The sequence below is a fragment of the Podarcis bocagei genome (assembly GCF_964188305.1).
Source record: "Podarcis bocagei genome assembly, chromosome: 1".
Lineage (NCBI taxonomy): Eukaryota > Metazoa > Chordata > Lepidosauria > Squamata > Lacertidae > Podarcis > Podarcis bocagei.
The window spans coordinates 100,496,240-100,512,333 of record NC_138125.1 but is presented as its reverse complement, the minus strand read 5'-3'; the positions used below and the strand labels follow the sequence as shown (position 1 = coordinate 100,512,333).

At 41.0% G+C, this 16,094-nt stretch overlaps 1 protein-coding gene across 2 annotated transcripts in view; it reads right to left on the bottom strand.

Annotated features, from left to right (window-relative positions):
• THSD7B (thrombospondin type 1 domain containing 7B) overlaps nt 1–16,094 on the bottom strand; it is a 628,355-nt gene that overhangs the window by 454,149 nt on the left and 158,112 nt on the right. Inside the window, exon 1 of one of the 2 annotated variants that reach the window (XM_081199466.1) lies at nt 5,401–5,456. The exons of the other annotated variant lie outside the window; for it this stretch is intronic. The gene's annotated coding sequence lies outside the window, so the exon portion shown is untranslated. Of the gene's footprint in view, nt 1–5,400; nt 5,457–16,094 lie in introns of those variants that run through there. 2 annotated transcript variants of the gene reach the window in all.

Here is a 16,094-nt window from a genome sequence, read left to right as displayed (position 1 = left end):
TAATTCAAAGCATATTTCAAAGTCCCTCCAAAGTTAAAGGCCTTCGCCACTCCAATCTCCCCCTGGCCCAAAACCAGATCCCAAAGGCCAGAACATCCCTGCATAAGGGGATCTTTCCAACTTTCCTTCTCCAATCCAAGCGGGACTCCATCTCTCCAAATCTGGCTTTCTCCAAATTCGGTCTTCAAAAGCAACAGCTTATGCTCATACAAGACCAAGGCTCTCTCCACTTGCATTACTTGAGGTTCAACAACAACCTCCTCCTTTGTCTTCTCCACAGCTTGCCATGTCCAAGCAGATTCCTGGGTCGGTTCCTGGGTAGTTTCTTTATGGGTATTCACTTTTTGTCCCAAATCAATCCTTTTTTGTCCAAAATTGTCAATGCTAGTAGTCATCGCATCCATCTTCTCGTGAAGCTGTTCCAATAAGGCGCTTGTTTTGCAAAAAGCAATCACTAAGGCTTCTTCTGCCCACATTCTTGTCCAAGGTCAATGTCTAGTTCTCACAGTCTTTAATCTCTACAGCTGGAGAATTCCCCAGATCCAATCCTGCAACAGTTTCAAGAACTCCCTCTAGGGGAAACAATTTCTATTTGTATCCGTCTTTTTAAAAGCAGGTCCAGCAACAAAGTTAACAAAGTTAATTTCGATTTTCAGATATTTTGCTCCTTTCAAGTGCAAAAGGAAACATAGGAATCAATATGTTTCTCTTGTTTAACTATCTGTCAACATACGTTTTCTTCACAGTCAATGAACTTTCCCAATACGTCGCTCCCTGGCAGCCCGTTCCCAGGTTCAAAATGGTGGTAATTTATCTTTCTTCACTCTCTCTCCTGCAGGCTTAAACAATCTAAACTTTCCCCTTCTTCTCCTGCTTCCAAGGGGGGGTTAGTAATTTTAGCCGATGGAGATTTACTCCTTTACAAAAGACTTTCCAGGCTTTAACTTGCAATGTCTTTGCTTCAATCTATTTACAAAAGTGGAAGGCGGACTTCCTGTTTGAAACCTTCCCGCTTCGGTGCCAAATTAAAGATGTTTAGTAATCCAATTTTCCATTCTACTCACGGGTAGTTTTTTAAAGTCCAATTGTCCACAGGAAATAGTCAGCGCTCTCCGGCAACAGCAATGCGGCTTCACTTCGTGAAAAAAGCAATCGATCGAAGCACCGCGCCGCTCACCCCATGTCACTCCGGATCCCCGAAACCGGGTTTCCCCGCGAGTAGGGGAGGCGCAAAAGGTGCCAGCCAAATCCCACGTCCACAGGCTTCTCCCGCCTGTGGTTTTTAATGGGTCTCCGCCTTGCCGTGGCGGTCCAGACCCTGATTTCCACGAAGCGGATTCCTCCCGGTCAGAGGAAAGCCACCATTGCCGGAGGCGCTAACCCGGAAGTCTCATAAATACACAATTGTAATAAATAAAATTTCACGTGGTGAAGATTTTGGCAAGCATTATTCCCATGAAGAAATAAGAGGGAAGTTGGAGTGCTCATTGTTTGACTTTTGGCTTAATATAAATGATCATTCAATATATGTTTTGTGACTGTTTGGATCATTTTTGTTTCAGATCACTAAAGGGGCATGAGGGGGGAAAGCTAAAAATTGATCACATCTTGTGGGACCTGCACCACATTATCCTCACAATAGTCCTGTTATTTTTATTCTTATTCAGCAATTGGGTAGAATGATGCCAGTCTGTGGCTGACTGGATCATGGCTGATTCTTCCTTTCTCCTAGGGATGAAGAATGTGTGGACCTTCAGAAGATGATGCAGTACAGCTACTGTCATCCATGACCACTGGTCATGTTGGCTGAGGCTGATGAGAGCTGAAGCACAACAACATCTGAAGGGTTTTATGCATGTTTCTCATCCCTGCTGTATCCACTACAGCATCTTGGCATTAATGTCAATGATAATACTGTGAAGTCTGGGAGCTGAGGCTTAGGAATGTGGATGGCATGAAGTCATTTGAAAACACCAACCTGGATAATTGAAGAACAGCCCAATCTTTTAAAAGGAGCTAAGGTCTAGGAATGCAGGTACCTTGAATTCATTTGAAAACCCCAACCTAAATAAATGTGGAGCAGCCTGATCTTTTTTTAAAGTAAAACTGCTTGATAAAGGAGGAAGTAGAGGTGAGGCATCTTGACGCTTGTAGCATATTTTTAATGAACAATGGATTAAAAATAGAGGAATGATCAAATGGCCTACAGAAACGCCACAGGCTTACTTTGAAAAACCAACCTTAAATTTCTCAACATGTGAATACATTCCTATGCCCCCTGAAAGCAAATGTTTCTGAATCCACCTATTTCTTCAGCATGTCCTCTTGACATAAAGCAACAATAACAAACAAACAAAAACGTTCTGTGCCTTGTTGTGAGATCACCCCTTAGTTATAATCCCCAGAGGTTTCCCAAGATTTGAAACCCAGATGGACATGTTGCTGCAGTCAGAATCACCATGCACAGAGCCAGAAAGCATGGATACATTGGTACAGTTGAATAATTTTAGGCTCTGAACATAATAGTCTTCTGGGGCCGTTCTTTAGATGATGATGTGTATCTGTGCCCTGAAGGTTTCATCATAACGGCCTTCATAAAGTCTGGCCTGGCTAAGGGGAAGCAGCAGCTGTTCCTCTTGAGTTCCCCACTATTCTGCCCTGTTGCCACATGGTCTCTCCGGGGCTGCTTCTCCTGCCCTGCCACCTCATGTGTGGAAGTAAGAGTCGGTTGCCAGTACATTCAGCATTTGTGCAATGGACAAAGAATGGTCATCATCTTGTCCCTCTCAGGCAGCATAATGATTTGGGATGACACCTGCTGACATCCATTATTAACATCCCTTTTACAATGATTTGGCAAAATCTAATTGGGCTGCTATGGCTTTAGTCACACACTGGGGATTCTATTTTACAAAGCTTGCATGTCTGCATGCACAGCTGTATACCGTACATCTGCCTATAATACAGAAGTGGACTTCTGATCTTGCATATTTACAATATAGTGCAGAGGTCAATAACTTTGGGCGGTATACAACTAATGTATCCTATCAGCACAAAGATTTACATTTGTGCAATGGAACTTTCTTCCCTCTCCTGCCCCTATGCGTGCACCCTACCCACCCACAATCCAGAGGGTTGGGGAACCCCCTGGAACAGATTTAGGGGGTGCATAGGGGATTGATTATGTGGGGTAGGGCGTACTTGCCTCCCCCTAATATTTTATTCAATTGACATCCCTGGTCCTGTTGATCTAGTGGTAATACTTGTCCTGACGGAGGTTAATAATGGGGCATGGTAGTACTGAAAATTGCTAAAATCCTCAAATGTCATTTAAAACAATCACAGATCTATCAACCACAAGACCTTGAATTGTCTTCTTTAACGCTGATGAAACTAGTTATATCACGAGCGTAACAGACTTTTGGAATGTGTGGTCCTTATTTTAATGGATGTTGCGTGCTGCCAGAGATTCCTGTGGGGTGATTGTGTATGTTTCTGCTCATGTGTGTATTTTGTATACACACACACACAAATGAATAGTAGGTGTTTTGTATGATATTTTTCAAAGGTATAATGCATTTATGTCTACATTTTTACATGCATTTAAGTTGCTTGGAGGTCTTTGGGTAGCAATGGCTAACAAGTCTAATAAACAACAACAATAACAGTGCGATATGATCTGCCGCCCCCAGTAGTCCACCTTCACAGTTCTTTGCTAGTCTGTAAGGGTTACTGGAACTTTTGTTGCTATCTTGCGGCAAAAGGGATGTCATGAGAGGAATTACCATTTCACTGTATTCCTTTGCTCTTTCTGTACTATGTAATTATGCTGTATATAATGTGATGCTTCCCAAGAAGATGGGACGCATCTATATTACATGTAAGAGTGGAGCAGGGGGAGGAGGTGGTCTAGCGTCAGTCTGCTGCATTTCATAAATGACACTGGAGAATTAAAATGCACAAATCCAAAAGATAAATGGAGTTGTGCAGCTGGAATCCTTTGTGCAATTCAGAAGTGTGTGTTATAATTATGTGAAGGTAGTTCGAGAAGTTTTAGAATTGCCCGTGTGGGGAGGGATGTTTGTGAAATGGCATCATTCCCATTGCAAGCAAAGACTTTATTTTCTGGCCATGCTGGCTCCGAATATTTCGTTGCCTGCAGTGGAACAAGGCTTCTAAAAGCTTTGCTGCACCATTCAGAGTCCAAATCCCTGTCCCTATCTATTTCTCCCTACCCTCTACCCAGTGAAGCCGTTTGCTTCACTGTGCTGGATGGTAGAACCAGCCCTGTTTCTAAGTGACTGGCACGGGGGCGACTCCAAACCAAGAATTGCCAATTTTTCAATTGGCCTATATAGGTTGATACTCAAGCGAGGTAGCAGGCAAAGCTTTTCAATGCACAGAGATCCTTTTCACCACCTCTAATTGCTGCTGGCAATTCCACAACTACGGAGGCAAACTGAAAAGACTCATCAGTCATACGGAAAAATGACTTGCAAATGCAGGCTCTTGCTCTTGCAAGGGACTTTTAACCGTTATATGCTTAGCCATAATTGGGCAAACATAAATCATTCCTGGGATTAAGATTATGATTAAGATGCTTTTACTTAACACAAGCTGGTATGATTAGGTGGCATATAGGATGGCTGGGCTTTGGCATCAGATTGTCCTGGATAGCTGCCCCAAACCGGCTCAAAAGATAGATATTCAGACGCAGGCTTCTAGACATGTAAAACTGTCTTGGGGCATAAATCAGATGCTGTCATCTATATGTCTGTTGGAATGTTCATCTGAACATGGTTGCTGCTTGCTCTCTCCACTGCATTGTTTTCAATGAGATATGCATTTTAATGCATGTTACAAAGTGTGCCTCTTGGCCATGGAAAAACTAATGGTGCCAAAAGAAAAACAAAATAATTACTAAGTACAGCTAGGGTGGGATGATCACTGGCTGCTCATATGCTACCAGGCTCATTTCCACATATAAATTCACAAGGCCCTTAACAACATGGGTCTGGGATACAACACAGACCTAATCCCTTATGTCCCTGCTCAATCGCTGAGGTCTTCAGGGGAGTCACTGTTAGTGGTCCCCCACTGCACAGGCATATGCCTCATATCTAGCAGGAGCTGTGCATTAAGTATTGTGGACCCAATTCTGTGGAACTCCCTCCCAGCTGAGATCAGACATGTCTCATCCCTGTTGAACTTCAGGCATCTGGTGAAGACTTTGTTATATATATATATAAAATCAGTAAGCATTTTACATAGGTTTTCTGATTTTATAGTTCATCTTAACTGATTTTATCTCTGTTACATAGCAAATCTTCCTATTTCTCTTCCTCTTCTTCTTTGCTAAACTCTAAACAATTCTCTAAACAATAGAAACATGGCTCTTACCTGCTCAATTTCAGCAAGTAATGCTTATTTTACATAATCTTCTACCTGTTTGTCCCATGCACATCTGCTCTGGTGTGGCCTAAAAGCAGTCCAAGAAGTACTTTCTAACTGGAACAGCTGAGTACCCATTTAAATCCGCATTTACATGAGATCAAAAGTTAAGGTAGGCAGGATAGAGCAGTAAGAGAGTATGCTGTACTCTTTGTGGTTTAGAATTTCCTTTGAAACCACTATCTCTTGTCAGAGACTGCACTGAGAACATAATTGCCATGTGCAAAATTGTCCTATTTTCCATTGTAGGTGGGCCAGGTTAGTCAGCAGTGTGATTTCCATTAAACAGAAGTGCCTCTTCTCATGCATGAGTTTGTCGCCAGGTTTGTACGAGCATAAAGAGTGAGTCACTATTTTGGTACTTGTGACTTACTCATTAGCGTTTATTCAGAGACTTATTCCTTGCTGTAGCAGAGAATTAAATTATTCATGGACAAAGTCTAGAGGTGTGTGATAAGCTGGGGAAAGGGTCAACAATCTCTCCCCCTGCTGTTTCTTCACTCCAGATTGTCTCCCACCCAAAATGGCTATTCCTGATCTAAATGGCCCTTCAGATTATCATCACATACATTTGAGGCCATGTTTGAGACAAAGGTGTTTGAAAACATGTGGCATCATTCTCCCTGTTGACCATTTACTCAAGCCCTATTAAGGTGTTCATATGTGACTTAAATGAACTCACAATGTGGTTAGAGGGGGGGAAAAACCTTGGTGGGTGGCTCCTACAGAGGTGATGTCAATCAAGAGAATAAATATGGAGGCAAAATGGCAGACATATAGAGAAGGAAAATTAAAATTAAATTAAAAATAGTATGAAGAAATCAAGGATGAGGATAGTGATTGGCTGCAACATCGACAATTAAATGAGATTTTTAAGGAAGATAATAAGAAAGGATTTAGTTATACTCTTTCTAGATTTCATAAATAAATAATAGAAGAGAATAATAAACTGTTAAAGAAAACTTACAGCTTATTATTAGAATGGGAGACAAAAGATGAAGAGGTGTAATCAGTCATGATTAAATGGGCATAAGACCAAGAATATAACATACATTTGGATGAATGGGAAAAGCTATGGAAGAGCAATTTGAAATTCACACACTGTATACTGTTGAAAGAGAATTATATGAAAATGATGTATAGATGGTATATTACACCAGTGAAAATGGCAAAAATGTACAAAATGAGCTCTAATAAGTGTTGGAAATGCAAAGAAAAGGAGGGTACTTTTTATCATATGTGGTGGAATTGCAAACTAATTAAAAATTATTGGGACATAATTTATAATGAAATGAAAAAAATGTTTAAGATAACCTTTGTTAAGAATCCAGAAGCTCTTTTATTAGGTATTATAGGTCAAGATATACCAAAAGACAATAATTTATTTATGTATGTGACAACAGCGGCGAGAATGCTATTAGCTCAAATATGGAAAAGCGATGAAATACCAATGAAAGAACAATGACAAGAAAAGTTAATGGAATACACGGAAATGGCAAAGCTAACTGAGAGACTTAAAGATAAAGACAATAATGACTTCAAAAAGAATTGGGAACCTTTTAAGATATATATACAGAAACAATACATTGAAATGAACTCACTTGCAGGATTTGAGTAATACACTTACAACCAACAAATACAAATAGTAAATACAAATAAGGACTAAGAGACTAAGTACAGATTAAGAAATAAGTTTATTTTATCATAGAAGGGATACAAAACTATATGCACAACAAAAATAATACACTCTAAACCACAAAGGGAAGTTGGGAGAAGTCATGGGGGGGTATATTGAGTATGTAAAATGTAATTTGAGTTTCTTGAATATGTTAAAATTTGTTTCAAAAACTTTAATAAAAAATTTGTTTAAAAAAATTGAACTCACAATGTGGGGAGAGTAGGCATGTGCACATTAGCTCGTCGCCAGTTGCTGTTCTAGTCATCTACCATGAATTGGAGTGTGACTGTCTGAAGCAGGGATTCACAGAGAATGTTGGAAAAACAGGGTCTTAAATATGTATTGTATTCCATTTGTACCTGAAGCTTCCCCTCCTCAACTCATGGAGGGCAACTACCATGGGGAAGGGCAGAACCAGTGCATTCCCACCTCTTTGCATGTTCACTAAAGCCACTTATGAGCACCTGACTAGGATTTCAGTTGCAAACCAGGGCTTGTTATTGTGTCATGTGAAATGGCCCCAGGAAGCAGCACTTGTGATACTAGCTCACGGGGGGGGGGGAGATCTTGAGGGGTGGGGGTGGGAAGGAAAGTGGGAAGACAACTGCAGAAAAGGCCATAGGTTTCCACAATGAACAAACTTCACTTCAATAGTTTTTTGAAGCTTGTAATGATCATCTGGAAATTGATTAAATTTTGCTGAGAATAACCAAACTCTTGCCAAGATGATGCTTAGAATGAGACTAGCCCTGCAAAGGGATGAAAGAAGTACATTGACCTTTGCATTACCATTTGATTGTGTTCTTTTTCATCTCTAATTAATTTTAGGATACATTTTACATTTTATATTGAAAAAATACAAATAGGTGGAAATTGTATTAAGACAAACACATTTTTTAAAAAACCACACACACACACACACACAATTTAAATCAAATACTCAGAAGCATCATTATGAAACTGATATAGAAGCATTCCAACAAAACATAACCAATACACGCTCTTTAACATTACTGCAACTAAATGTATTAGTCCAAAAACAGATTCCTGATCTAGAAATTCTTGTGTTAAAGGGTCAAGCCAGCTGTGATAATTATCACACCATTTGCAAGCTTTTTCTTTATCGGCACTGGGTGGGGTACTGTCCTCTGACTGCTCCCCACATCATGCCTGCGATTGGCATTGAAGGAAAGCTCCCACTTGCTCCAATGGTAGTTTCTCTCCCCCCCCCCCCATGCAAATTGCAGGCACTGGAGGGTGTGGATACCTCAAAGCATCAAAATATTCCTTCCAGGTTAAGGTGCGTAGCAGAAAACCTCACAAACACCATTCTCCCTACCTGGCAGAAAAAAACAAAACAATAAATTGAGTAACGACAATTTGCTGGCTTTTCATGATAGTCTAAATCTAAGGCCTGCGGTAGCTTCCTCACTCTCCCTATTAGGAAAGACAGTCCTGTAGCCTATGTTGGGGCTACAGTGGGAGGCTATGGTTAAAGTCTTCTTACCCTCATGGGTGCTGATGTAGATTGACCTCCTACCACCACCCCACAGGCAATCTATGAAAGAATCACCTGTAGCCTGTCCTGTGAGCACTAGGGTAAAACCAGACAGATCAAGATGCAAGTTGAGAGAAAACCAAGTAAGTAGTTCAGATGAAAAAACTTGGGAGATAGCAAAAGGCTTCTGTGTGTGCATGCAAGGGTTTCTTCAGTTCAAGATTCCCAGTGTGTTTCCAACTCAAAAGAGTTCATCTTCAGGGCAACAGCTATTAGATGTAAGAAAGGTCTTTCTTGTGTTCTGAAGGGTTCAGTTAGCCAAACATGTTCAAAGGGTTTTCTTACACACCAGGAACATTGGACTGAAGAGACTTAGAAAACACTCAAAGAAATTTTCTTGCTGTTTTCTGTTGTGCCATTGTAGTTCTTTTTTCCTTCAAAAAATAAAATAAAACAAATATAGGCTCATATGCATGTAAGAATTTCCAGTTGGAATCTAGATGAGAAAGATGGTAAGGACTATCTGAGCCAGCTGCAAGGCAAAGGGTCATAATGTGATTCCAACTGAAGAATAAGAGCAGAGCATGACTACAGACTACAGACAAGAGGAAGGTATGGAGGCAGCTTAAGACTGAATCCATGTGGTGGCTGCCCTTGAGGAGCTGTTTGACTACAGTCACTCACTAAGGGCTTACCCAAACTTACCTTTTGCCCCACTCTTTCCAGCCAGAGATCTGCACTTTAATACTCCATGTCTGAGCATTGTTGTTGGGTTTTTGTTTTGTTTTTGCCCTGGATCTTTCCCCACAAACCCTGACTCTTTAAAGCTGAATCCGAGCAAACACCAATTTGGGTTTTCCACAGATTGATATTTGCTCCAATTGAGCTTTAAAGAATGCATTTTCATGGAGAAAGTTCTGGAGCAAAAGAAGAGGGGTGTTCAGACCCAAAGCTTTAAATTGTGGACTGTGTCTGGAAAGAGCAGAGGAAAGTAAGCGTGGATGAGCCCATAGCTGCTATTTCAGTTCTGCCAATGATATTTTGGGAGTGGAGGGCTGATTGATCTAGTCTGTTCCATTGATAAGAAAATGACACATGCTGAAGAAGGAAAGCAGTTTACTCCCCCCAAGAAACTGGAGAATTATGGCGGTGACTCGTTTTCACTGCCAACATAGTGGAGAGTTTGAACAGATTGTAAAGGTTTGCACTACCGAATTGGAACATCCTTGAGACCTTGGTGACACCAAATAAACTTGTTACAGGACTTGGGGGGGGGGGGAATCTTTGAAGTGAAAGAGGATAATCTTGGCACTTCTAGGAGTTACAGCACATTCATCCTGAAGGCAATAACCACCAGCTTGGGAGTGTTTACTATCAAAGGGGTATCTGAAATCCTCTCTGCTTAAAGTTACTCTTAAAACTGCTTTACTCATCTCATTTTTTAGTGCTTTATTTTTATAGAAAGCCATTTTCTACTCAACTTTTACCACTGTTGAGCAAGTTCCTTCCCCAAGGATTTTATCTCTTTTGAGAAAGTGGTATAAAACTTACAAGGGTGCCAGTTCTTAACATTTTTATGGATTGCAGTTGCACCCCAGATGCATAAGGACACCGGAATGGCAACTGTTCCTTTAATATATATTTAGTCGTAAAAAGAGGGGGAAAGGAGAAATATGAGGTCAAAGGAAAAGAATTAAGCTAATAAAAAGAAGGAATCAAACTGTCAGAAAGAGAGAGTCAAAACCTATTATAACAAACAGGAAACAATCCAAAAGGGTACTATTGATAAGCAGAGTAATATTGATTGTATTGCCTAAGACAAAAGTCAAACATGTAGTAAAGGCAATTAAGTCTCAGGCATTGCACAAATAATAAAACATTTAAAAGATGCATTTGAATATGTGCAGAGTGATAGAATGACATTCTCAGCACCAATCAGCTGATTTGCCATGATAGCATGCATTCGGTACAATTGCCAATCAGCTGATTGGCAGTGATCTCCTTTGAAGTTGTCACTTGAGGTCATAGTGATGTGAGATGATTGGCAGATGCATGCTCTCACCAGGTGTGGGGAAGGTAAGAATGTGGCCAGATCTAATTGTCCACCCCAATATACAGTCCATGCACACTGCGAGGAGCTAATGTGTGAAGTTTCTTCATATTTTTAGAGAGATGTCTACATTTTAATGCAGTAATTTATTCAACCTGTTTATTTATAGTATTCTTCTGTGTAATGATGACCTATAGATTTAGAAAGAAGCTGAGCCTAAGGTGACTTTCTAGACATCTGGCAATCGTTGCCCTTTGCCCAAGGCCAATCCAGTACATGATTAGTTCATAAGTTTGCACACTCAGGCAATCTTGCTGTGCCTTTTCCACTGCAGTTTTTAGGAAGAAGGAACATCTGCTGGACTTTCTCCCTTGTGAAAGGTATGAAGTTTCTCAAACATAGCTTATTATCTTACCTTTATGTTTCCCAGCATTAACTTTCCTGCCTATGTCGGCAAAACAGTTTGGAATCTAACATGCAGGCAGACTTATGAATATTAAATATTAGAGAGATCACAATTTAAAGCAAGAAATGTGACATGCATACCTCATTTTGCACATTTTTTTCATTACTGAAAGACGGCAGCAAGAAATCATAAGTTGCATGTGCAGAAAGATCACAGCTGAAAATCAGATCTTACATATCACATAACAGCACATTTCAGTAGACACAGATTGCCTTACATAGGCAGCTATTATGTCATTAAGTGATAAGCTCTGGAAGGATTCACATCTGCAGACAGCATCAGTCCATGAAATCAGTACTGATCCACAATCCCTAAGACACCATTCAATGTCTCCTCACTAATCTTGAAGATAAGTGGGTGAGCAGCTCTAACTGAAAACTGGTGATTTTTGAGATGTTGAGAGGTAATATAAATGCTCTGCCTGTGATATCTAATCTGTCATAGTTACATTATTCATATTTTAGGCTTGTAAGTAATATGTAAATATAAAATGCTTCCATAATTTTTATTTTTCCAAGAGCCTAAGGCCTGATATAAACAAGCTTGACATACCATATACTCTGGATCTACTCTGGAGTGGCTAGTTTACTTAGTTATATTTGCCACTGAAGAAAGCTATATGGTTGAAACCTGTTTGGCACCTGGAAGTGTTGCTTACCCTCATGTGTTAAATTCTCTTCTGTCTCTCAGTCCACATTGAATTTTAGTATTTTATTGTGTCCAAAGGCTCTATAATGATTTGCATACAATAATATATTGAGTGAAACTTTCAGTTCATTTGATGGTCCTGCCTTTTACATTCTGTCTCAGAAGTTGGGTTCAAATAATAATTCATATCTCTGATTTTTATCCACTATCCTATGTAAGTGTCACAGTTCTACTTGCGTAGAACATCCAAGGCAAACTGTTCACCGTGTTGACCTTTTTGTACAATGAGTCACAGATTTAACAATGAAAATGATCTCAGCATGATGGCTTCTCTTTAAAGAATGTTCTCCCCAAAGAGACTCACGTGCAGGTCGCATTAACATCTTCTCAGTGCCATGCAAGGACTCTCCTTTTCCACACCTCTATGATTGTTAATTCCCAGTCACCCACCCCTATGTTCTGTAGGCCATTTGGTAGCTAGTTAGTTTTACTGGTGACAATGTTTTCAGAGAAGGGGTTTCATTATTGTATTGAGAAGTAGCATATGATCGTGTGTTTTTCGTCTTCCATGTAATTTTTGTCTATTGCCTTCTACTGAACACTGAGCCTTTTTGAATCAGGCAATGAATAAATGAAATAGATAAATAACAGGACTGGCTGTGAGTTTGTTCTGGTCCAGCAAAGACAGAAGCCAGTGGCATCATCCAAAGAAGACATTGGGCTACGTCCAAAAGCAGCCACTCAAAAATCTGAAGGCTGGTGATATGAACAATGAAAGAATGATTATTAAATTCCACAGCAGTCAAACAGAGGTGAAAGATGCAGGTGATATGATTAGATGATGTCCGGATTCTGGTCAGAGGCAGGTGATATGGTCCAAGACAGACAGGTGGTTGGGTTGCAGGAAGCAGCAGAAGCTAGACACAGGTCTCAATATGATGCCTCTGTCAATATGTTGTTCAGACTGGGGAGCCAGGCCTGGGGCAGAAGGGCCCTGATGGAAGCATTCACTTGAACTTTGGAGAACTATCCCTTGGAGCTCTCCTAGGTCCTGAAAAATCTTAGCCTCAAACTGCTTTCTAGGTTGCTTTCTGCCTGTCCCTTGCAATTAGTGCTGGTCACTCTTCCAGCCAGGTAATTTCCTCTGGGATCTTACCCAGCACACCATAGGCCTTCAGCCAGTTGGAACAGGAAGCTTCATACAGAATCAATAAAAATGTTGCTACATAAAGAAACACAATGAATTTATAAAACTATGACAGTTGAGATTCTCATTGGGAATTGTTCTTTTCTTTTCTCCATTTGAAAAATGGAAATAATTACAGACTGAGAATCTACAAGAGAAGGAAATGAGATCGACAAAAAAATCAAAACAATATTTACAAGAAATTTTACAAAGAAAGCACCTCATTTTCTAAAAATAAATAAATGCATTTGCTCATTAGAAAAATGGGGACATTAACGTGCTGCTGAGGTAAGTTAACAGCATAGATGATGCTCCTATGCCAGTAACAAGAGAATGATAATCCTTTCCCGTTTCAATTCCTTCACCTTATTAGTTTTCCCTTTTCAGTGAAACACGCAGACCTTTCCTTTCCCCCCAGGATGGTAGGCCGTTCGCAAAATGCATGACTAGAATTAACAGATGATTTAGGGCATAAACTGCTTGCAGACTTCAAGGAACATGTCCTCAAAAGAGATTTAAGTAGCATATGCATATATTAACTGACCTGATCCTCCTCATGAGTGTAAAAATGTCAAGCATCAAAGAATATGTCTATGCTGTAATAAACTTTGCCTTGCTGCAATTCCTTTTCACAGAAAACTGACAATCCCACAGGTAACAGACAAAAATGACTCCGTCCATGTAACATCCCAATTGCTTTAAAAGAGCACATTTTATGGGTTATGCAGGGTTGAGAGCCATATCACAGCAGGACACATGATGACCATGCTTACCCTGTCACAGTCAAGAGAAAAACTAAAATGGAAAAAGAGGAAGGTAAGATGAGAGATGGAAAAGTTGGTTGCAAATATGTTCACAATTGCTTATATAGTCATATAAGTAAAAGTATTTATTCCCATAATGCCTAATTAACTCAATGAACTCACGCAGCATGTGGCGATCACCACTCTTTTATATGACAAAGGATTAGATAAATTCACAGAGGGTAATCTGTCAATGGCTATTAAGCACAAAGATCCAAAAGAGGCAGTCTACCCCAGATTACCAAATGTGAGGCCTGAACAATAGGGAACAGTTATCTCCATCATTATCCTATACGTTTTCCAGGACACATCACACCACTGCTTGATTCAATGAACCTTGCTTCTTATGCTCCTATGCTTTCAGTAGGAATAAGGCACACTGACCTTTATCTGGAAACTGTAATCCAACACAGAGTTAATCATGCTTAAATCCATTAAAGCCAAAGAGAGGGAGTGTGCAGGACTGTACAGAGTTGCAGCCATAGTCTTTGTAAGGATCAAGTGATAATGTATTTGTAAGATTGAGAACAATACACTTTATCTGAGAACAAGAAGGAGAATGTCCATAGTGCCTCAACAATGAAAAACACTTTCCCCTCCCCAAAACTACATGTTGCTGTGCAGGGTGTTCCTATATACACGGGGTACTTCCTGCCAGCCATGCCATTGATGGCATTCCCTCTCCCATCCAGTTTTACATTCCCCTCTGCCCAACAGTTAATCAGCATTCAACTGCCTCTTAGGACACCAGGGCTCATAGGGCTGATTGGAGAGTTTGCCCCTTAAAGCTTTTCTTTGTAGTTCTGGAAACCTCAGAGCCCAAATACCTCCCTCTTCTCCATTTAGTCTATATAAGCATTAGTATTCACACATCTGGTGGGACGCGGGTGGCGCTGTGGGTAAAAGCCTCAGCGCCTAGGGCTTGCCGATCGAAAGGTTGGCGGTTCGAATCCCCGCAGCGGGGTGCGCTCTCGCTGCTCGGTCCCAGCGCCTGCCAACCTAGCAGTTCGAAAGCACCCCTGGGTGCAAGTAGATAAATAGGTACCGCTTACCAGCGGGAAGGTAAACGGCGTTCCGTGTGCTGCGCTGGCTCGCCAGATGCAGCTTTGTCACGCTGGCCACGTGACCCGGAAGTGTCTCCGGACAGCGCTGGCCCACGGCCGATAAAGTGAGATGGGCGCACAAACCCCAGAGTCTGTCAAGACTGGCCCGTTCGGGCAGGGGTACCTTTACCTTTACCTTATTCACACATCAGCATAAAAAGGCTTATCATACATCTGTTTGCCCTGTTGCTTTCCCCGGGGGAAACCCAATCTTTAGCTCTGCATCAGAACAAACAGCAGCTGGAGATTCCACAGATTGCCACTTTTTTGATCTATTGGGTTTTCTGGAGGAAAGCCATGGGTGAAAGACAAAAAATAAAAATAAAAACACACACTTGGATCTGTGCCTCAAAAGCGTGGGACAAGAGGAAAACCACTTGAACCTGAGCTTTCCGGGTGGAGGATAAGAGGAAGTGTGAATGAACCCAAATAAGGGGCAATTTGATCACATGACTTTCTCCTGTTGCGTTTCCATTCAGTGAATGAACTTAAACCAGCATGTAAACCAGCCCTGCTCTTGTTTCTGTTGGGGAACAGAATCCTCAGCTCTCAGACAACTTCCGAGCAACAAAACACAACCCACCATTTCCTTAGTCCATTGAAGGGAGCAGATACCAGCTAGTTTGTTTCAATATGGCTTGTTTCAATTCACACACAGAGAGAGAGCCAGATTCTATGATTGGCTTTCTGGGACTGAGATTGGCTTTCTGGGACTGTGGTTTTCAGACATCCACAACCTCATTAGGAGATTTCTCGTTTACTCTTATGATCATGCCCTCCCCAGGAAGGCTCACTGAGCCCCAACATTTTAGTCTTGCACTTAATATGGCTCTTTTCACTCTGGTGATGCGCAGCAGTATAGAGAAGCTAGAGCCAAATTGAAAAGGGGCATTAGGAACGCCAAAGCTATGTACTGCCGGAGGATCGAAAAACATTTTGAGAGCTCCGACCCTCGTCGAGTATGGCAAGGCTTGAGACAAATTACAGGGCAAAATACTAAAAACGAATTGGCTAGCAGCAGTGTGCACCTGGCTGATCAACTGAATCAATTTTTTAGCCGCTTTGAGGAGGGAACTGGAACTACCGTCACTACAGCACTGGCTACCAGCACATTATCAGAAACTACTACTGATAGACAACCACTTTTATTACAGACCTGTGACGTACAACGTGCCTTTCGGAGCATTAACATCAGGAAGGCAGCCCGGATG